The sequence below is a fragment of the Ischnura elegans genome, chromosome 1 (genome assembly GCF_921293095.1).
Source record: "Ischnura elegans chromosome 1, ioIscEleg1.1, whole genome shotgun sequence".
Classification (NCBI taxonomy): Eukaryota; Metazoa; Arthropoda; class Insecta; order Odonata; family Coenagrionidae; genus Ischnura; species Ischnura elegans.
The window spans coordinates 29,295,523-29,320,050 of NC_060246.1; the positions used below are offsets into that span (position 1 = coordinate 29,295,523).

Consider the following 24,528-nt stretch of genomic DNA (forward strand, 5'->3'; position numbering starts at 1 on the left):
CTATAACAACAGAAAGTACCTCACCGAAGGCCAATCACTTGTGTTACCTTGGCCCACAGTTTTATCCCAACAATCTGCAGTGATGCCAACATTTAGCTTAATACTCAGGTCACGGTATCACTGTACTATATTTACCATAACTCACAAATGCGTCCATTGACATCGCTGGTTTTTTTAAATATGGCAAACAAGACATCATTACTTAGTACTATATACAGATATTCCGCGATTCGTCCCTGATTTAAAAGTTACAAGACCTGCAATACGTAGTAATTTCTCGCCGCGAAGCTGAGACTCGCCGGAAGGCATACCTGTTTAAAAATCATCATTACTCTGTTATGCGTCCATTCATCTCTTTGGTTTTTTGATATATGTCAGAGAAGACATCAATACTTAGTACTACACACAGATATTCTGCGAATCGTCCCTGATTTACAAGTTACAGGACGTACAATACTTAATATTTTCTCGCTGCGACGCTTTGACTTGACCGACGGTATGAGTTGATAATATTCATCATTACTCTGTTATGCTTCCATTCATCTCGCTGCTTTTTTGATATATGGTAGACAAGACATCAATACTTAGTACTTTACTCTGATATTCCGCGAATCGTCCCTGATTTATAAGTTACAAGACCTGCAATACGTAGTATTTTTTCGCCGCGAAGCTGAGACTCGCCGGAAGGTATACCTGTTTAAAAATCATCATTACTCTATTATGCGTCCATTCATCTCGCTGCTTTTTTCATATATGGTAGACAAGACATCAATACTTAGTATTATACTCTGATATTCCGCGAATCGTCCCTGATTTATAAGTTACAAGACCTGCAATACGTAGTATTTTTTCGCCGCGAAGCTGAGACTCGCCGGAAGGTATACCTGTTTAAAAATCATCATTACTCTATTATGCGTCCATTCATCTCGCTGCTTTTTTCATATATGGTAGACAAGACATCAATACTTAGTATTATACTCTGATATTCCGCGAATCGTCCCTGATTTATAAGTTACAAGACCTGCAATACGTAGTATTTTTTCGCCGCGAAGCTGAGACTCGCCGGAAGGTATACCTGTTTAAAAATCATCATTACTCTGTTATGCGTCCATTCATCTCGCTGCTTTTTTCATATATAGCAGACAAGACATCAATACGTAGTACCATAGAAAGATAGTCCGCGAATCGTCCCTGATTTAAAAGTTACAAGACCTGCAATACATAGTAATTTCTCGCCGCGAAGCTGAGACTCGCCGGAAGGTATACCTGTTTAAAAATCATCATTACTCTGTTATGCGTCCATTCATCTCGCTGCTTTTTTCATGTATGGCAGACAAGACATCAATACTTAGTACTATATACAGATATTCTGCGAATCGTCCCTGATTTACAAGTTAAAGGACCTAAAATACTTAAAATTTTCTCGCCGCGACGCTTTGACTTGACCGACGGTATGAGTTTATAATATTCATCATTACTCTGTAATGCGTCCATTCATCTCGCTGCTTTTTTCATATATGGCAGAAAAGACATCAATACTAGGTACTATATACAGATATTCTGCGAATCGTCCCTGATTTACAAGTTGAAGGACCTACAATACTTAATATTTTCTGGCCACGACGCTTTGACTTGACCGACGATATGACTTTATAATATTCATCATTACTCCGTTATGCGTCCATTCATCTCGCTCCTTTTGGGATATGTGGCACACAAGACATCAGTACGTAGTACCATAGAATGATAGTCCGCAAATCGTCCCTGATTTATAAGTTACAAGACCTGCAATACGTAGTATTTTTTCGCCGCGAAGCTGAGACTCGCCGGAAGGTATACCTGTTTAAAAATCATCATTACTCTATTATGCGTCCATTCATCTCGCTGCTTTTTTCATATATGGTAGACAAGACATCAATACTTAGTATTATACTCTGATATTCCGCGAATCGTCCCTGATTTATAAGTTACAAGACCTGCAATACGTAGTATTTTTTCGCCGCGAAGCTGAGACTCGCCGGAAGGTATACCTGTTTAAAAATCATCATTACTCTATTATGCGTCCATTCATCTCGCTGCTTTTTTCATATATGGTAGACAAGACATCAATACTTAGTATTATACTCTGATATTCCGCGAATCGTCCCTGATTTATAAGTTACAAGACCTGCAATACGTAGTATTTTTTCGCCGCGAAGCTGAGACTCGCCGGAAGGTATACCTGTTTAAAAATCATCATTACTCTGTTATGCGTCCATTCATCTCGCTGCTTTTTTCATATATAGCAGACAAGACATCAATACGTAGTACCATAGAAAGATAGTCCGCGAATCGTCCCTGATTTATAAGTTACAAGACCTGCAATACATAGTAATTTCTCGCCGCGAAGCTGAGACTCGCCGGAAGGTATACCTGTTTAAAAATCATCATTACTCTGTTATGCGTCCATTCATCTCGCTGCTTTTTTCATGTATGGCAGACAAGACATCAATACTTAGTACTATATACAGATATTCTGCGAATCGTCCCTGATTTACAAGTTAAAGGACCTAAAATACTTAAAATTTTCTCGCCGCGACGCTTTGACTTGACCGACGGTATGAGTTTATAATATTCATCATTACTCTGTAATGCGTCCATTCATCTCGCTGCTTTTTTCATATATGGCAGAAAAGACATCAATACTAGGTACTATATACAGATATTCTGCGAATCGTCCCTGATTTACAAGTTGAAGGACCTACAATACTTAATATTTTCTGGCCACGACGCTTTGACTTGACCGACGATATGACTTTATAATATTCATCATTACTCCGTTATGCGTCCATTCATCTCGCTCCTTTTGGGATATGTGGCACACAAGACATCAGTACGTAGTACCATAGAATGATAGTCCGCAAATCGTCCCTGATTTATAAGTTACAAGACCTGCAATACGTAGTATTTTTTCGCCGCGAAGCTGAGACTCGCCGGAAAGTATATCTGTTTAAACATCATCATTACTCTGTTATGCGTCCATTCATCCCGCTGCTTTTTTGATATATGGTAGACATGACATCAATACTTAGTACTATACTCTGATATTCCGCGAATCGTCCCTAATTTATAAGTTACAAGACCTGCAATACGTAGTATTTTTTCGCCGCGAAGCTGAGACTCGCCGGAAGGTATACCTGTTTAAAAATCATCATTACTCTGTTATGCGTCCATTCATCTCGCTGCTTTTTTTATATATGGCAGACAAGACATCAATACTTAGTACTATACTCTGATATTCCGCGAATCGTCCCTGATTTATAAGTTACATGACCTGCAATACATAGTAATTTCTCGCCGCGAAGTTGAGACTCGCCGGAAGGTATACTCGTTTAAAAATCATCAATACTCTGTTATGCGTCCATTCATCTCGCTGCTTTTTTCATATATGGCAGACAAGACATCAATACTTAGTACTATATACAGATATTCTGCGAATCGTCCCTGATTTACAAGTTGAAGGACCTACAATACTTAATATTTTCTGGCCGCGACGCTTTGACTTGACCGACGGTATGACTTTATAATATTCATCATTACTCCGTTATGCGTCCATTCATCTCGCTCCTTTTGGGATATGTGGCACACAAGACATCAGTACGTAGTACCATAGAATGATAGTCCGCAAATCGTCCCTGATTTATAAGTTACAAGACCTGCAATACGTAGTATTTTTTCGCCGCGAAGCTGAGACTCGCCGGAAAGTATATCTTTTTAAACATCATCATTACTCTGTTATGCGTCCATTCATCCCGCTGCTTTTTTGATATATGGTAGACATGACATCAATACTTAGTACTTTACTCTGATATTCCGCGAATCGTCCCTAATTTATAAGTTACAAGACCTGCAATACGTAGTATTTTTTCGCCGCGAAGCTGAGACTCGCCGGAAGGTATACCTGTTTAAAAATCATCATTACTCTGTTATGCGTCCATTCATCTCGCTGCTTTTTTTATATATGGCAGACAAGACATCAATACTTAGTACTATACTCTGATATTCCGCGAATCGTCCCTGATTTATAAGTTACATGACCTGCAATACATAGTAATTTCTCGCCGCGAAGTTGAGACTCGCCGGAAGGTATACCTGTTTAAAAATCATCATTACTCTGTTATGCGTCCAATCATCTCGCTGGTTTTTTCATATATGGTAGACAAGACATCAATACTTAGTACTATACTCTGATATTCCGCGAATCGTCCCTGATTTATAAGTTACAAGACCTGCAATACGTAGTATTTTTTCGCCGCGAAGCTGAGACTCGCCGGAAGGTTTAAAAATCATCATTACTCTGTTATGCGTCCATTCATCTCGCTGTTTTTTTGATATATGGTAGACATGACATCAATACTTAGTACTATACTCTGATATTCCGCGAATCGTCCCTGATTTATAAGTTACAAGACCTGCAATACGTAGTATTTTTTCGCCGCAAAGCTGAGACTCGCCGGAAGGTATACCTGTTTAAAAATCATCATTACTCTGTTATGCGTCCATTCATCTCGCTGCTTTTTTCATATATGGCAGACAAGACATCAATACTTAGTACTATACTCTGATTTTCCGCGAATCGTCCCTGATTTATAAGTAACAAGACCTGATATACGTAGTATTTTTTCGCCGCGAAGCTGAGACTCGCCGGAAGGTATACCTGTTTAAAAATCATCATTACTCTGTTATGCGTCCATTCATCTCGCTGCTTTTTTCATATATGGCAGACAAGACATCAATACTTAGTACTATACTCTGATATTCCGCGAATCGTCCATGATTTATAAGTTACATGACCTGCAATACATAGTAATTTCTCGCCGCGAAGCTGAGACTCGCCGGAAGGTATACCTGTTTAAAAATCATCATTACTCTGTTATGCGTCCATTCATCTCGCTGATTTTTTAATATATGGTAGACAAGACATCAATACTTAATACTATACTCTGATATTCCGCGAATCGTCCCTGATTTATAAGTAACAAGACCTGCAATACGTAGTATTTTTTCGCCGCGAAGCTGAGACTCGCCGGAAGGTATACCTGTTTAAAAATCATCATTACTCTGATATGCGTCCATTCATGTCGCTGCTTATTCATATATGGTAGACAAGACATCAATACTTAGTACTATACTCTGATATTCCGCGAATCGTCCCTGATTTACAAGTTAAAGGACCTACAATACTTAAAATTTTCTCGCCGCGACGCTTTGACTTGACCGACGGTATGACTTTATAATATTCATCATTACTCTGTTATGCGTCCATTCATCTCGCTCCTTTTGTGATATGTGGCAGACAAGACATTAATACGTAGTACCATAGAAAGATAGTCCGCGAATCGTCCCTAATTTATAAGTTACAAAACCTGCAATACGTAGTATTTTTTCGCCGCGAAGCTGAGACTCGCCGGAAGGTATACCTGTTTAAAAATCATCATTACTCTGTTATGCGTCCATTCATCTCGCTCCTTTTTTCATATATGGCAGACAAGACATCAATACTTAGTACAATACTCTGATGTTCCGCGAATCGTCCCTGATTTATAAGTTACATGACCTGCAATACGTAGTAATTTCTCGCCGCGAAGTTGAGACTCGCCGGAAGGTATACCAGTTTAAAAATCATCATTACTCTGTTATGCGTCCATTCATATCGCTGCTTTTTTCATATATGGCAGACAAGACATCAATACTTAGTACTGTATACAGATATTCTGCGAATCGTCCCTGATTTACAAGTTAAAGGACCTACAATACTTAAAATTTTCTCGCCGCGACGCTTTGACTTGACCGACGGTATGACTTTATAATATTCATCATTACTCTGTTATGCGTCCATTCATCTCGGTCCTTTTGTGATATGTGGCAGACAAGACATCAATACGTAGTACCATAGAAAGATAGTGCGCGAATCGTCCCTGATTCATAAGTTACAAGACCTGCAATACGTAGTATTTTCTCGCCGCGAAGCTGAGACGCGCCGGAAGGTATACCTGTTAAAAAATCATCATTACTCTGTTATGCGTCCATTCATCTCACTGCTTTTTTGATATATGGTAGACAAGACATCAATACTTAGTACTTTACTCTGATATTCCGCGAATCGTCCCTGATTTATAAGTTACAAGACCTGAAATACGTAGTATTTTATCGCCGCGAAGCTGAGACTCGCCGGAAGGTATACCTGTTTAAAAATCATCATTACTCTGTTATGCGTCCATTCATCTCGCTGCTGTTTTCATATATGGCAGACAAGACATCAATACTTAGTACAATACTCTGATATTCCGCGAATCGTCCCTGATTTATAAGTTACATGACCTGCAATACGTAGTATTTTTTCGCCGCGAAGCTGAGACTCGCCGGAAGGTATACCTGTTTAAAAATCATCATTTCTCTGTTATGCGTCCATTCATCTCGCTGTTTTTTTGATATATGGTAGACATGACATCAATACTTAGTACTATACTCTGATATTCCGCGAATCGTCCATGATTTATAAGTAACATGACCTGCAATACATAGTAATTTCTCGCCGCGAAGCTGAGACTCGCCGGAAGGTATACCTGTTTAAAAATCATCATTACTCTGTTATGCGTCCATTCATCTCGCTGATTTTTTCATATATGGTAGACAAGACATCATTACTTAGTACTATACTCTGATATTCCGCGAATCGTCCCTGATTTTTAAGTAACAAGACCTGCAATACGTAGTATTTTTTCGCCGCGAAGCTGAGACTCGCCGGAAGGTATACCTGTTTAAAAATCATCATTACTCTGTTATGCGTCCAATCATCTCGCTGGTTTTTTCATATATGGTAGACAAGACATCATTACTTAGTACTATACTCTGATATTCCGCGAATCGTCCCTGATTTATAAGTTACAAGACCTGCAATACGTAGTATTTTTTCGCCGCGAAGCTGAGACTCGCCGGAAGGTTTAAAAATCATCATTACTCTGTTATGCGTCCATTCATCTCGCTGTTTTTTTGATATATGGTAGACATGACATCAATACTTAGTACTATACTCTGATATTCCGCGAATCGTCCCTGATTTATAAGTTACAAGACCTGCAATACGTAGTATTTTTTCGCCGCGAAGCTGAGACTCGCCGGAAGGTATACCTGTTTAAAAATCATCATTACTCTGTTATGCGTCCATTCATCTCGCTGCTTTTTTCATATATGGCAGACAAGACATCAATACTTAGTACTATACTCTGATTTTCCGCGAATCGTCCCTGATTTATAAGTTACATGACCTGCAATACATAGTAATTTCTCGCCGCGAAGTTGAGACTCGCCGGAAGGTATACCAGTTTAAAAATCATCATTACTCTGTTATGCGTCCAATTATCTCGCTGCTTTTTTCATATATGTTAGACAAGACATTAATACTTAGTACTATACTCTGATATTCCGCGAATCGTCCCTGATTTATAAGTTACATGACCTACAATACATAGTAATTTCTCGCCGCGAAGCTGAGACTCGCCGGAAGGTATACCTGTTTAAAAATCATCATTACTCTGTTATGCGTCCATTCATCTCGCTGCTTTTTTCATATATGGCAGACAAGACATTAATACTTAGTACTATATTCTGATATTCCATGAATCGTCCCTGATTTATAAGTTACATGACCTGCAATACATAGTATTTTCTCGCCGCGAAGCTGAGACTCGGCGGAAGGTATACCTGTTTAAAAATCATCATTACTCTGTTATGCGTCCATTCATCTCGCTGCTTTTTTCAAATATGTCAGACAAGACATTAATACTTAGTACTGTATACAGATATTCCGCGAATCGTTCCTGATTTACATGTTACAAGACCTGCAATACGTAGTAAGTTCTCGCCGTGACGCTGTAACTTGACCGACGGTATTAGTTTATAATATTTATCATTACTCCGTTACTGCATAGGTATATTATGCGAATTGTCCCATATATTCTAGATGTAGGACCTACAATGCCTTGTTATTTCTCGACATAAATGAAGACAGAAGAACTTGGTACCATACACAGACATTCCGCGAATTGTCCCTTATTTTCTTGTTTTAGGTCCATTATACGATAACTTCTACTTTCTTTGGGTATTTCCGTGATCGTTATGCTATCTTAGCCATGGGTCTTTTTCCTGAAAAGGGTATGTTCTTTCAGGCATACTTCGTCTTTAACAATAGCCTCTCCCTAGCCTTCCATCACTCCATGGGGGCAGTAAGCGAAACGCCCCGTGGTGACCCTTCCGTGCTTCCGTGATGGGGCGTGTACGATGGGAATATGTTCCTTGAGCTCCTCTTGGTAAAGAAGTTGGCGGCGAATGACGCACAAAAAGCTCAGAGATAAGGCTTGAAAATTGACAATGAGAGAGAACTCCTGAGGAATCCCCTCATCGTTAGGCCGCTCCTCCCCCACCTATCCCATTCTCGAAGTGTCCTTGACCAGCATAGGAAGAAATACGTGAGGACCGGACGGGATAACGAGGGTGGGGTTGCATGAGGTGAAAGGGAGTATTTGCTAGTGCATAGGAACAACAGTTAATGGATCTTCTTTCGTCCTGGCGTGGACGATTCGGGCATTAGGTAATGGATTCCTGGAAATGAATCCCACTCTTTTTCAACCCCATAAGGGAGGATTTACGGTGATGTGTCTCAGTGACCATTAACCAGTGTGTGCATTAATATCTTCCTGGAATAGAGTGTTTGCAATGGTCGCATTTCCGCAGATACGAAAAATCGCGATCCATGGCAGTCATATTTTTTTTGTAACTGTTTCTTACAAAGGTTTTCTTTACTTCCTCTCAGGTTGAATTCTCTGCATATAATCGCATTTCCTGGGGAAAGTTTATAAAAATGCTGTGTCGCAAATTTTAGAGGAATGCTCGAAAAATTTATTCATAATTTAAAATACAAATCCATGTTACTGAAAACGGAGTGGAAAATTTTAGGTTTATTTTAAATGATTATTATGACGAGTTCTATTGCTGCCAATAAAATCTCTTATTGATCGTGGAAGAAATGACAGTCGGAATCTGTCTGTTCTGCAATCTATCTCTCTTATTTTATTTATATGATCTGATCTTCCGTAGTACGTTGGCGTCCGCAAGATATGGTTAACTTCGTCAGAAAAGACACTGCTCTTGAATTTATCTAAAAGGTTTAGTCTATTTTTCAATCTACGGTCCGACAGAGATTCCCATCCGAGTTTATTTAAGAGGTCAGTAACACTAACAAGACTATCGTAACGACCTTTCACATACCTGGCAGCTCTTCTTTGCACGCGTTCTAACTCTGTTATTAAGCCTTTTTCATGAGGGTCCCAAACACTTGCAGCGTATTCCAAATGTGGTCTAACGAGGGAAAAGTAGCTAATTTCTCTCACTTTGTCGTCGCACTTTCGTAATATTCTTTTAACAAAACCCATTTTACGATTAGCTTGACCGGTTATTTCCCGAATATGTTTATTCCACGATAGATCATTATTGAGTCTAACCCCTAGATATTTCACGGATTCAACTGTCTTTAACTGGGTGCCCCAAATGATATAGTTACGCTGTAGGGAGTTATTCTTTCTCCAGAAATTCATAACGACGCATTTTTCCAAATTTAATTCTAACTGCCAAGCATCGCACCAAGCTTGGATAGCAGCAAGGTCATTCGTTAGTTCATCTATACCTTTGCTGGAACGAATTTCTCTGTAAACTACAGCGTCGTCTGCAAATAATCGTAACTTACTCTGCACTACTTCGCCAATGTCGTTTATATAAAGAAGGAATAGGAGTGGGCCAATGACACTACCCTGAGGAACGCCAGAAGTCACTCTAACCTCATTGGAGACTGCACCGTCTAATACTACTCTTTGGACGCGGTCGCTCAAAAATTCTCTAATCCAGGAAATGACATCTTCGTCTAGACCATAAGATTTCAGTTTTATTATTAACTTTCCGTGGGGTACTTTATCAAATGCCTTTTTGAAATCAAGAAAAATCGCGTCTACTGGAATGTTGTCTTCCCCGGAGACTAAAATATCGTGGGCGAAAAGCGCTAACTGAGTTTCGCACGATCTGCTTTTCCTGAATCCATGTTGATTTCCCATTAATAAGTTTTGCGTGTCTAGGTGTTTCATTACCGAGCTGACTACGATGTGTTCAAGGACTTTGCAAGAGATGGACGTTAAAGATATCGGCCTGTAATTAGATGGCTGTTCCTTGTCTCCACTTTTAAATATAGGCGTTACATTAGCGATTTTCCAGTCATTAGGTACTTCGAGTTGCTTGATGGATTTACTGAATATTAACTGCAAGTAGGGGGCATGTTCTGTGGCTAGTTCTTTATATACGCGAGAAGGGATTTCGTCTGGACCAGGTGATTTATTTGGACTAAGCGATTTCAATATATTTTCTATTCCGAGCGTACTAATGTCAATAGCTGGCATCTTACGTAGACAGGGATTGTCATCGGTCTCGGGTGAGTTTTCGGAAGGCTCCGTGAAAACGCTCTTAAAGTAGGAATTTAATAAATTGGCTTTATCGTAACTGCTTGTCAACACATCTCCATTGTCGTTTCTCAGCGAACATACGGTAGATCGTTTACCTTGAACTTCCCTAACATATGACCAAAATGCTTTTGGGTTATCCTGTAACTGCTCTACTAGTGTTTTTCTTTTAAAATTCGTGAACGCATTCCTGAACGCTTCCTTCGTGGCGGCTTTAGTCATCCTATATTTTTTAATTATTAGCTCGCGTTCATTAGCGGATAAATCCGTGCAGACTTTTTTCATTTTAGCATGACACGCTCTCTGTCGCCTCAATGATTTTCTCACTTCCGCGTCGTACCATCTCGGTTCGCTGCCTTCTTTTACTATTTTACTAGGGATGTAGCTATTTATTCCCGAAGTTACGAGCGAAAGAAAAGCTTTCCAAGTATTTTCTACATTTAACTTTAATACTGATTCTTGAAACTCGGGGAAAGCATTTTTCATATGACTCTTAAACCCATCAAAATTAGCTCTTTTAAAAATGAAAACTTTACGCTCTTTTTTAAAGTTTACAGCGGTATTTAGAGAAAACTTTGCAGTTACTACCCTATGGTCACTTATTCCTTCGACAGTGCCAACGTTTATTACCTGATGTGGTATATTTGTCGCTAATAAATCAAGAATATTTTCTCCTCTGTTCGGTGCGGATGCTATTTGAAACAATGAATTAGATGTGAAAGTGTGTAATAAAGCCTCGCAGATCACTTTATCCCTCCCACCAGGAATGAAGCTATAAGTCTCCCAATCTATAGAAGGTACGTTGAAATCTCCACCCACAATCAAGTTTCTTTCAGGATACTTGGATGCTACGCTGTTTATTTGATTTTGAAAATCCAACATTGACGTTATATCTGAGTTAGGTGGTCTGTAATACGAACATAATAAAATAGTTTTGAATTTTGGACATTTAATTAAACACCACACAGATTCAACGCTGGTCTCAGTTACGGTTATCGCTTGGCTGACGATTGAATTCTTTACAGCTATAAAAACTCCGCCCCCAACTCGATTAATTCTATCTTTCCGATAAATAGTGAACGATTTTGGGAAGATCTCATTGTCTGAATCATCATCTGTTAGCCAACTTTCTGTTCCAAAAATGACGTTACACTTCGTACTATGAATTAAATGGTGGAATTCGGGAATCTTATTTCTTAAACTACGGCAATTAACCACAGCCACGATTAAAACTTCGGAAGTAGTAATATTGCGATTCGGGAATAATTCTGATTTGCTTTTGTCGAATAGACTATTCACAGGCTCTATACCGCTGATAAATGGAAATGCATGTCTTATTGACACACTATCAAAATGACTTGAGCCTTGACTGCCTTTGAACGTGTTGCTCGACTGACGCTTCTCGTGCATAAATGTAATACCTGAAACGCTGATTTTTCTCTCTACTTCTCTATTCTCATTTCTGGAAGAATCTTTGTCTGTGAAAAGTTTTGAACTTACCCGTTTATTTTTCAACCCACTAATATATCTATCTAAAATACTACGTATTGCAGGTCTTGTAACTTATAAATCAGGGACGATTCGCTGAATATCAGAGTATAGTACTAAGTATTGATGTCTTGTCTACCATATATGAAAAAAACAGCGAGATGAATGGACGCATAACAGAGTAATGATGATTTTTAAACAGGTATACCTTCCGGCGAGTCTCAGCTTCGCGGCGAAAAAATACTACGTATTGCAGGTCTTGTAACTTATAAATCAGGGACGATTCGCAGAATATCTGTATATAGTACTAAGTATTGATGTCATGTCTACCATATATCAAAAAAGCAGCGAGATGAATGGACGCATAACAGAGTAATGATGATTTTTAAACAGGTATACCTTCCGGCGAGTCTCAGCTTCGCGGCGAGAAAATACTACGTATTGCAGGTCTTGTAACATATAAATCAGGGACGATTCGCGAACTATCTTTCTATGGAACTACGTATTGATGTCTTGTCTGCCACATATCACAAAAGGAGCGAGATGAATGGACGCATAACAGAGTAATGATGAATATTATAAAGTCATACCGTCGGTCAAGTCAAAGCGTCGCGGCGAGAAAATTTTAAGTATTGTAGGTCCTTTAACTTGTAAATCAGGGACGATTTGCAGAATATCTGTATATAGTACTAAGTATTGATGTCTTGTCTGCCATATATGAAAAAACCAGCGAGATGAATGGACGCATAACAGAGTAATGATGATTTTTAAACTGGTATACCTTCCGGCGAGTCTCAACTTCGCGGCGAGAAATTACTATGTATTGCAGGTCATGTAACTTATAAATCAGGGACGATTCGCGGAATATCAGAGTATAGTACTAAGTATTGATGTCTTGTCTGCCATATATGAAAAAAGCAGCGAGATGAATGGACGCATAACAGAGTAATGATGATTTTTAAACAGGCATACCTTCCGGCGAGTCTCAGCTTCGCGGCGAGAAAATACTACGTATTGCAGGTCTTGTAACTTATAAATCAGGGACGATTCGCGGACTATCTTTCTATGGTACTACGTATTCATGTCTTGTGTGCCACATATCACAAAAGGAAAGAGATGAATGGACGCATAACAGAGTAATGATGAATATTATAAAGTCATACCGTCGGTCAAGTCAAAGCGTCGCGGCGAGAAAATTTTAAGTATTTTAGGTCCTTTAACTTGTAAATCAGGGACGATTCGCAGAATATCTGTACCTACTTAGTACTATATAGTATTGATGTCTTGTCTGCCATATATGAAAAAAGCAGCGAGATGAATGGACGCATAACAGAGTAATGATGATTTTTAAACAGGTATACCTTCCGGCGAGTCTCAGCTTCGTGGCGAAAAAATACTACGTATTGCAGGTCTTGTAACTTATAAATCAGGGACGATTCGCGGAATATCAGAGTAAAGTACTAAGTATTGATGTCTTGTCTACCATATATGAAAAAAGCAGCGAGATGAATGGACGCATAACAGAGTAATGATGATTTTTAAACAGGTATACCTTCCGGCGAGTCTCAGCTTCGCAGCGAGAAATTACTATGTATTGCAGGTCTTGTAACTTATAAATCAGGGACGATTCGCGGACTATCTTTCTATGGTACTACGTATTGATGTCTTGTCTGCCACATATCACAAAAGGAGCGAGATGAATGGACGCATAACAGAGTAATGATGAATATTATAAAGTCATACCGTCGGTCAAGTCAAAGCGTCGCGGCGAGAAACTTTTAAGTATTTTAGGTCCTTTAACTTGTAAATCAGGGACGATTCGCAGAATATCTGTATATAGTACTAAGTATTGATGTCTTGTCTGCCATATAAGAAAAAAGCAGCGAGATGAATGGACGCATAACAGAGTAATGATGATTTTTTAACAGGAATACCTTCCGGCGAGTCTCAGCTTCGCGGCGAAAAAATACTACGTATTGCAGGTCTTGTAACTTATAAATAGGGGACGATTCGCGCACTATCTTTCTATAGTACTACGTATTGATGTCTTGTCTGCCACATATCACAAAAGGAGCGAGATGAATGGACGCATAACAGAGTAATGATGAATATTATAAAGTCATACCGTCGGTCAAGTCAAAGCGTCGCGGCGAGAAAATTTTAAGTATTGTAGGTCCTTTAACTTGTAAATCAGGGACGATTTGCAGAATATCTGTATATAGTACTAAGTATTGATGTCTTGTCTGCCATATATGAAAAAACCAGCGAGATGAATGGACGCATAACAGAGTAATGATGATTTTTAAACAGGTATACCTTCCGGCGAGTCTCAGCTTCGCAGCGAGAAATTACTATGTATTGCAGGTCTTGTAACTTATAAATCAGGGACGATTCGCGGACTATCTTTCTATGGTACTACGTATTGATGTCTTGTCTGCCACATATCACAAAAGGAGCGAGATGAATGGACGCATAACAGAGTAAAATGAATATTATAAAGTCATACCGTCGGTCAAGTCAAAGCGTCGCGGCGAGAAAATTTTAAGTATTTTAGGTCCTTTAACTTGTAAATCAGGGACGATTCGCAGAATATCTGTATATAGTACTAAGTATTGATGTCTTGTCTGCCATATAAGAAAAAAGCAGCGAGATGAATGGACGCATAACAGAGTAATGATGATTTTTTAACAGGAATACCTTCCGGCGAGTCTCAGCTTCGCGGCGAAAAAATACTACGTATTGCAGGTCTTGTAACTTATAAATCAGGGACGATTCGCGCACTATCTTTCTATAGTACTACGTATTGATGTCTTGTCTGCCACATATCACAAAAGGAGCGAGATGAATGGACGCATAACAGAGTAATGATGAATATTATAAAGTCATACCGTCGGTCAAGTCAAAGCGTCGCGGCGAGAAAATTTTAAGTATTGTAGGTCCTTTAACTTGTAAATCAGGGACGATTTGCAGAATATCTGTATATAGTACTAAGTATTGATGTCTTGTCTGCCATATATGAAAAAACCAGCGAGATGAATGGACGCATAACAGAGTAATGATGATTTTTAAACTGGTATACCTTCCGGCGAGTCTCAACTTCGCGGCGAGAAATTACTATGTATTGCAGGTCATGTAACTTATAAATCAGGGACGATTCGCGGAATATCAGAGTATAGTACTAAGTATTGATGTCTTGTCTGCCATATATGAAAAAAGCAGCGAGATGAATGGACGCATAACAGAGTAATGATGATTTTTAAACAGGCATACCTTCCGGCGAGTCTCAGCTTCGCGGCGAGAAAATACTACGTATTGCAGGTCTTGTAACTTATAAATCAGGGACGATTCGCGGACTATCTTTCTATGGTACTACGTATTCATGTCTTGTGTGCCACATATCACAAAAGGAAAGAGATGAATGGACGCATAACAGAGTAATGATGAATATTATAAAGTCATACCGTCGGTCAAGTCAAAGCGTCGCGGCGAGAAAATTTTAAGTATTTTAGGTCCTTTAACTTGTAAATCAGGGACGATTCGCAGAATATCTGTACCTACTTAGTACTATATAGTATTGATGTCTTGTCTGCCATATATGAAAAAAGCAGCGAGATGAATGGACGCATAACAGAGTAATGATGATTTTTAAACAGGTATACCTTCCGGCGAGTCTCAGCTTCGTGGCGAAAAAATACTACGTATTGCAGGTCTTGTAACTTATAAATCAGGGACGATTCGCGGAATATCAGAGTAAAGTACTAAGTATTGATGTCTTGTCTACCATATATGAAAAAAGCAGCGAGATGAATGGACGCATAACAGAGTAATGATGATTTTTAAACAGGTATACCTTCCGGCGAGTCTCAGCTTCGCAGCGAGAAATTACTATGTATTGCAGGTCTTGTAACTTATAAATCAGGGACGATTCGCGGACTATCTTTCTATGGTACTACGTATTGATGTCTTGTCTGCCACATATCACAAAAGGAGCGAGATGAATGGACGCATAACAGAGTAATGATGAATATTATAAAGTCATACCGTCGGTCAAGTCAAAGCGTCGCGGCGAGAAAATTTTAAGTATTTTAGGTCCTTTAACTTGTAAATCAGGGACGATTCGCAGAATATCTGTATATAGTACTAAGTATTGATGTCTTGTCTGCCATATAAGAAAAAAGCAGCGAGATGAATGGACGCATAACAGAGTAATGATGATTTTTTAACAGGAATACCTTCCGGCGAGTCTCAGCTTCGCGGCGAAAAAATACTACGTATTGCAGGTCTTGTAACTTATAAATCAGGGACGATTCGCGCACTATCTTTCTATAGTACTACGTATTGATGTCTTGTCTGCCACATATCACAAAAGGAGCGAGATGAATGGACGCATAACAGAGTAATGATGAATATTATAAAGTCATACCGTCGGTCAAGTCAAAGCGTCGCGGCGAGAAAATTTTAAGTTTTGTAGGTCCTTTAACTTGTAAATCAGGGACGATTTGCAGAATATCTGTATATAGTACTAAGTATTGATGTCTTGTCTGCCATATATGAAAAAACCAGCGAGATGAATGGACGCATAACAGAGTAATGATGATTTTTAAACTGGTATACCTTCCGGCGAGTCTCAACTTCGCGGCGAGAAATTACTATGTATTGCAGGTCATGTAACTTATAAATCAGGGACGATTCGCGGATTATCAGAGTATAGTACTAAGTATTGATGTCTTGTCTGCCATATATGAAAAAAGCAGCGAGATGAATGGACGCATAACAGAGTAATGATGATTTTTAAACAGGTATACCTTCCGGCGAGTCTCAGCTTCGTGGCGAAAAAATACTACGTATTGCAGGTCTTGTAACTTATAAATCAGGGACGATTCGCGGAATATCAGAGTAAAGTACTAAGTATTGATGTCTTGTCTACCATATATGAAAAAAGCAGCGAGATGAATGGACGCATAACAGAGTAATGATGATTTTTAAACAGGTATACCTTCCGGCGAGTCTCAGCTTCGCAGCGAGAAATTACTATGTATTGCAGGTCTTGTAACTTATAAATCAGGGACGATTCGCGGACTATCTTTCTATGGTACTACGTATTGATGTCTTGTCTGCCACATATCACAAAAGGAGCGAGATGAATGGACGCATAACAGAGTAATGATGAATATTATAAAGTCATACCGTCGGTCAAGTCAAAGCGTCGCGGCGAGAAAATTTTAAGTATTTTAGGTCCTTTAACTTGTAAATCAGGGACGATTCGCAGAATATCTGTATATAGTACTAAGTATTGATGTCTTGTCTGCCATATAAGAAAAAAGCAGCGAGATGAATGGACGCATAACAGAGTAATGATGATTTTTTAACAGGAATACCTTCCGGCGAGTCTCAGCTTCGCGGCGAAAAAATACTACGTATTGCAGGTCTTGTAACTTATAAATCAGGGACGATTCGCGCACTATCTTTCTATAGTACTACGTATTGATGTCTTGTCTGCCACATATCACAAAAGGAGCGAGATGAATGGACGCATAACAGAGTAATGATGAATATTATAAAGTCATACCGTCGGTCAAGTCAAAGCGTCGCGGCGAGAAAATTTTAAGTATTGTAGGTCCTTTAACTTGTAAATCAGGGACGATTTGCAGAATATCTGTATATAGTACTAAGTATTGATGTCTTGTCTGCCATATTTGAAAAAAACAGCGAGATGAATGGACGCATAACAGAGTAATGATGATTTTTAAACTGGTATACCTTCCGGCGAGTCTCAACTTCGCGGCGAGAAATTACTATGTATTGCAGGTCATGTAACTTATAAATCAGGGACGATTCGCAGAATATCTGTATATAGTACTAATTATTGATGTCTTGTCTGCCATATATGAAAAAAGCAGCGAGATGAATGGACGCATAACAGAGTAATGATGAATATTATAAACTCATACCGTCGGTCAAGTCAAAGCGTCGCGGCAAGAAAATATTAAGTATTGTAGGTCCTGTAACTTGTAAATCAGGTACGATTCGCAGAATATCTGTATATAGTACTAAGTATTGATGTCTTGTCTGCCATATATCAAAAAAGCAGCGAGATGAATGGACGCATAAAAGAGTAATGATAAATATTACAAACTAGTACCGTCTGTCAAAATACCGTCGTTCATGTCACAGGGTCGCGGCGAGAGACTGTGCTCTTGTGGGTTGGTATGAATGCGTGGGTTGGGAAAACTGTGGGCCAAGGTAACGCGACTAGGCCAATCGTGAAACAAGAACAAGAGATCAAAAGGGCATCAATTTAAACAACAAATGTATAAGTACATGAAGTAAACATGCACAATAACTATAACCTTTCGCAAAATTGATCTTTCAAGATGATTATTAGGCTATTTCACCATAGTATAAAGCTTATTTAAACATTGAGATGGACTATTCTGGCAAAACCATGATGTAAATATGAAGTAAACAACATTGGACAGAATCGAAAATAAATTCCTAAATCGATACATTTCAACTAAAATATAATATTAAAAATATACGTACTTCTTTCACATGTTCCATTTTAGTTTAATTCCGGAGCAATATTCGCAATGACTTCACATTGCCAAGCAAATTTCCTCTTCACAATTCTCTACCAGCTGACTCGTTCACCAACGCACAGCAATCTGTATTTAAAAACAAATGAGAAATGATAATAAAAGTCACCATTTATTAAGAAGAATGGAGGTTAATAAAAAGTTTTAGATACAACCAGAAGAAAAAAAATGTCTGGAAATTCTCCTTCGTGATGACTTTTGGCAATACTCACCCAAAATAATAATCATCGATGTAAAATCAGCGCTGAGCTGTTAACGCTATGGGCGAAACGTACGTGGCCATCTTGTAGGTCAACTACAAACTAAAAGGAAACGGTAAAGCGACAAAATTCAAAATGAGCATACGTGATATCACAAGTAAGAATACATAAAACATTAGCCGTAGAAACTCTTTTACCCTCCTAGTAAGAGTTAGATATTTCTAAAATTTACGCATTAACTTCTATGTAGGGCATTAAACAGGGTTTTAAGTGTAGTCATATTCCCTTGATGTTTTATTCAGGCACTCATGTTAAGATGCTGATACCTCTAGGTGGCTGTGCTGATACTGACTTGGTGGGGGGGGGGGGGGGGGGGGCGAAATATATCTTGAGCTACCTTTACTTTTGCCGTGATGACAAATAATTAAGTCACATGCAAAGTTTAAGAATCCCTCGGTTAAAATCCCTCGGTAATTATGGATTTTATACATATTTTTGAGTATGACAAGTGAAAATTTGAATTTGTCAGCCACAAAGGATAACATATTTTTTGAACTATTAAATCCGTCGCACTGAAACTCGTCACGAATAATTGTCTTAATTTTCTTATCGTTTTAAAAGTAGTCCCTTCAAAATCCGTTGGTTATTATTGTTTATATGACATAATGTTGATTTAGAAAATTGAGTCTTTGCAAACTGTCAGGCAGAAAACATAGGATATTTTTGAAACTATTAATTCTGTCGCACTGAAACTCCACACTAATTTTTTTTTTAATTTTATAAACGTTTTAAAATGTCTCCCGATAAAATCCATCGGTAATTATGGTTTCTATACATAATTTTGAGTATGACAATTGAAATTTGATTTTGTCAGCCACATAGCATAACATATTTTTTAAACTATTTAATCCGTCGCACTGAAACTCCAAACGAATAATTGTATTAATTTTCTTACCGTTTTAAAACTGGCCCCATCAAAATCCGATGGTTATTATGGTTTATACATCTTTCATATGTATGGTTTATATATCTTTTTACTTAAACTTATAATACAGATATACAAGGCAATCCCATCTTAGGTTTTAAAAAAATTACTGTGGTTCTGCAATGTTACGCAATGCAAACAGCCCCGCAAGGGATGGGCACGCACCCCCTGAGCCCCCCATATGTATCTGCCTCAGCACCAAGTGAGTAGTTAATGTCGATTTCATGCAAAACAAAAAATATGACTCCTCACCCCTGTACTATTAATCCTATTTTTAGGAATATATTATTTCTCTCTATCTATTGATATTTCATGACTAAATATCAAAATCAAGCTCTGTTTTCAACAAGTTCTCATCACCATAAGAGTATTTTGAAAGTCTGCTCTAGAAAAATTTGCCCTTACATTTGATAAAACAAATAATGCACTGTTAAAAAATCTTTGGGACTACGAACCTCCGCTGAAACCAAAACACCGCCTCCCCAAATGTGCCCTCAACCCTTCCCATATCCCTATCCCCTAATTCCCTGTCCAGTATTATTATGCCATGACTCTTTTAATCTGTAAAACGTGATCAACTAATCTGCCTGCAACATTACTAAACGAAACGCCCAGGAGACAGCTGCAAAGCTGGGAACTGCGGAAAACAACAACGAGAAATATACTTGGACTTGGACTTGGTTGCCTGATATCCCTAAATGTGGATGACATATGTAGGAAAAAAAACTTCGCCTCGTATGTTCCACATTTACACCTTATTTATACTTACCACAGTTTTGATACTTATGCCATTAACAGGGTAGCAATTGGTTGGAAAATACAAATAAAAATTTTCTTTACTTTACCATGGTTACATAAAGTAATGCCAGAGACTGTTTTCATTCACTTCTAACTGCTTGTAATTTCATAATGGCTATGAGTTTATATAAGTCATCATGAAGCCCTATAAGGCAACCTTTTATTTACGGTTTGAAAATCACACTTACATTAACTTGGTCTTGGTAGTTTTAATCAGATGTCCTGATTTCTTAAAATGAAAGTTGAATGTAACTAAGGTAAGGTGGGGTAAGTGCGACCCCTAAATAGCATACATCAATTTTAACTAGCTTAGGAAAATTTTATAGGCTAGCTAAAATTATGAGATTCAATGTATAATATATATGTGAATCACTGAAAAGGAAAATTAGATTAAAAATCCTCTCTCTGAAAAGTGGTAATTTTTATAATTTTTTTCTTACAATCTTGTCGAGGGGTCGCACTTACCCCGTGCATGGGGCAAGTGCATTCCATGGCTGATGTGCAGTATATTTATACATTACGCGGCACATGGGGTAAGTGCGATTTGCCCAGAAATTCAGCTGTAGATTGCTTTTTAAAGTACCAAATTATGTTCAACTCTTGAGAAATCAACTTTTATCTTGGGTAATGTAAGTAGATTTTTTTTGCGTATTTTGGTTAATTATGGCACAGTATGGAATTGTTGTTAAATGTGTTTTTTTAATGATAGTAACAGTATTCAACTGTCATACATTAATTCAAAAGTGTATTTAAAATAGCTAGTTTGAATAAAAGCTGAATAAATAAAAATAATAAAAAAGTATAAATCTTGCATATGACAACAAATCTGAATACAAACTAGATTGTAGTGAACAAAGAATTGCCTCTCTAATGTAACTTACGTTATTAATATAAAAAGCAAGATGAAGAAAAATTCATGGTCTTCAACCAATTGAATTTCGAATATTTATTTGTTTATTTTCAGTTGTACTCCGAGAAAGATAGGCAAAACGTTAACTTTCCTCGATGGCTGACAGAGGGCTTGGGTAATATTTTTACAACACCTTCCCTAGGTATTTCGCTGGAATCCTCATTCCCTGGATAGGTGAAACTTATTTCAGTTCCAAAACATGTCCTCAGAAAGCAAACCACGGGATCACCTGATTCATTAATCTTCAGAATTTTCCCTACATAGTGAGCAACTGACTTTTTGCTGTTGAATCTAGCCAGAATTCAATCTCCACTTTGAATGTAAGTCACCATATTTGTTAAGCTTTTTCGACTCATGCTATCTTGTTTCAGGCATTAATACCATGTCATCTACAATCTCCTCGTCAGAAGATATGCTATCCAGTGTCCTATTTTAATAAATTAACATACTTAAGAAAGCTATCTTTATCAGATAAACCTTCAAAATATTAGTTGATGTGAGGACTCTAATTAAAACACCTAGTTTTATAAACCTCGGTGTTTTGCAACATTTACACAAGAAAGTTTTACGCAAGAATTGCCACACAGAAACTAAAAGTTTAACACAAGAACTATTACACAGAAACTAAAATTTAATCCATACTACAACCTCGTACCTGGGGTAAGTATGATAGGGGGTCGCACTTACCCCAGGCAACGGGGTCGCACTTGCCCCGGAAGGAAGGAATAGATGGTTACGACGGGGAAAGTGCGACCCCCCCCATCTAAACTAAATATAATGACCCGAGTTTCAAAATTCAAAGTAAAGCAAGGAAAACCAATCCATGTAGAAGAGAAAATAAGATATAGTTCTTACCTAACACCTCCGATGCGTTGATTCAGAGGGAACTACGGTGTAGAGTCTCCTCACAACCAACTAAGACTACGAGATGAACGGACGGGTATATTTCCTAAGCATGTGGAACGAGAAATTAAGGTATAAGTATTACAAAGTCGTTGGCTCTGGTTTCATTACTATGTGTGGAATATGTTGCACGACCGCCACCTGCTTTGAGAACGGAAATATGACCTTCCTTAAGGGGGGTCGCACTTACCCCACCTCACCTTATATAAACTTAACTCGTCATTTCCCTATTACGATTATTAAAATCAGAAAAAATTCAATGACTGAGTTGGAATCTTTCTCTTGAATCTGGTGCTATAATTGTTTGCAGTACCTACTTTTTACATTTCCACAATGTTAGGTAAGGTAGGTAAACCACTCAAAAAATTTTGAAGACCCAACTTCACATTGCATACAAAATCTGAGTTATTTCTGTTGCATAATTTTCACTTGTGGTTGACTACAATGTAATATTCCTTTGTTGCAATATTAGTTTCAGCATATATCAATCACCCAGTCCATTTACCAAATTTTTGGACTCAACACCAGCTATGCCCACATTTTTCAGTGTTAAACAGGATGAAGTACATGCATTGCCTGAAGTCTCACTGTAAAGTTGCATTAAACTGAAGTCCAGTTGGAAAAACACATTTATAACCCTTCAATATGGGTTTGGACGACTAAAGTTGACCTTTGCTGTACTGGTTAAATGTAATTCACTACAAACACCTCATTCAAAGTGACTGACATCAATGACACGGCAATGAAAACTCAGGTGTGATTACCTTGAAATCAATTTAAGATACTGAAAGCCCCTTTATACATTAACATGTGGCTATAGGAGCGGTGAAAAAATGTACTACCTCACCTACACACAGAGGCTTCAAAGAATCAAAATATTGTTTTCTTGTTCCAAGGGGGAAAAGAAACGGTATTGTGTTGAGATTTAGATTTTAAATTTTCATTATACCAATGCAAATATTTAAAAATTAATTTATTTTAGATACATGCATGAGACAACACTCACAAGGTCAGAGGTGATATTTTTATACCCACTACCACCTACTTTTGCATAATAATCATTTGTGAGGCTGTATGCTAGAAAAATTTTGAGAGGGATATGTTTCATGGGTGTAGTTTCAGATGCACTCCAGACCATCAGCACTGAAAGGGGGATGCAACAGGGGCGGGGTTGCAACCCTCTGACTCATGGAAAATTTTGGGAAATGATTGTACCAACTACTTTTGTGTTTTGAATAGGACCAGTGTATTTTGAAAAGGAAAACATTAAAAATGAAAAAAACTTCCTTTTTAACAAAATTACTTTCTGTTTTACAGTTAAAACAAAAATTTCACTGCCACAACTAGCAGTGTCACATCCAAGAGGTGGCACTCAATGCACACCTAAAACAATTTATCTACCATTGGCCAACCTCTAGACCATATCTCCAATAGATTCTGGGGAATTTGTACCCTTGAATCCCCCTGCTTGTAGTTTTCTGTGGGAGCACCAACATTTCATTGAGAGGAATCGTATAACCTCACAGCACTGAAAACGTAGCAAACTAAGGGAACACATACTGACCTTACAATCTGCACCTGATTAGCTCTCTTGCAAAGAGTATGACGACCAGATGACATGAGGTGAATAAAAGAACAGCTCACTATGAAAAAGTAGGATAAAGGGAGAAAAGGGGGCATTTGAAAAATAACATCAATTTCATAATTAAGAACAATAAAAATTTACTAACACTATGGTTTTGGATATTCTTCTGTGATTCTTCTTTGAATTTTTTCCATCTAATTGAATTTTTAACAGAACTCTTTTTAAAAATTTTTACTGAGGCAAAGTTTAATTTGTTTCTCTCACAAGTCCATTGAGATGAAATAATAGATGATATCCTTCTGCATTTGTGTTGTGCCCTGGCATGCTGAGGAAATATTCTGAAATTTTGAGAAGTATTGAGTAACTAATAACAGATTGATTATATAATATATATAAAATCATGATTTACAAAAAGGAGGACATTTTCCTATTTAAAAAAAAATTTGCTCAGACACCAGACAAACATCTAAAAAAGGAGGACATGTCTGGACTAATCCGGACGTGTGGTCACGATAGCAAAGA

At 38.1% G+C, this 24,528-nt stretch overlaps 1 protein-coding gene across 1 annotated transcript in view; it reads right to left on the reverse strand.

The window, feature by feature from the left end:
• The window catches only part of LOC124157778 (kelch-like ECH-associated protein 1B), a 60,813-nt gene extending 42,121 nt beyond the window's left edge, over window positions 1-18,692 (reverse strand). Inside the window, exon 1 of the mRNA XM_046532790.1 lies at window positions 18,573-18,692. The gene's annotated coding sequence lies outside the window, so the exon portion shown is untranslated. The remainder of the gene's footprint in view (window positions 1-18,572) is intronic.
• Window positions 18,693-24,528: the final 5,836 nt, after the last annotated feature.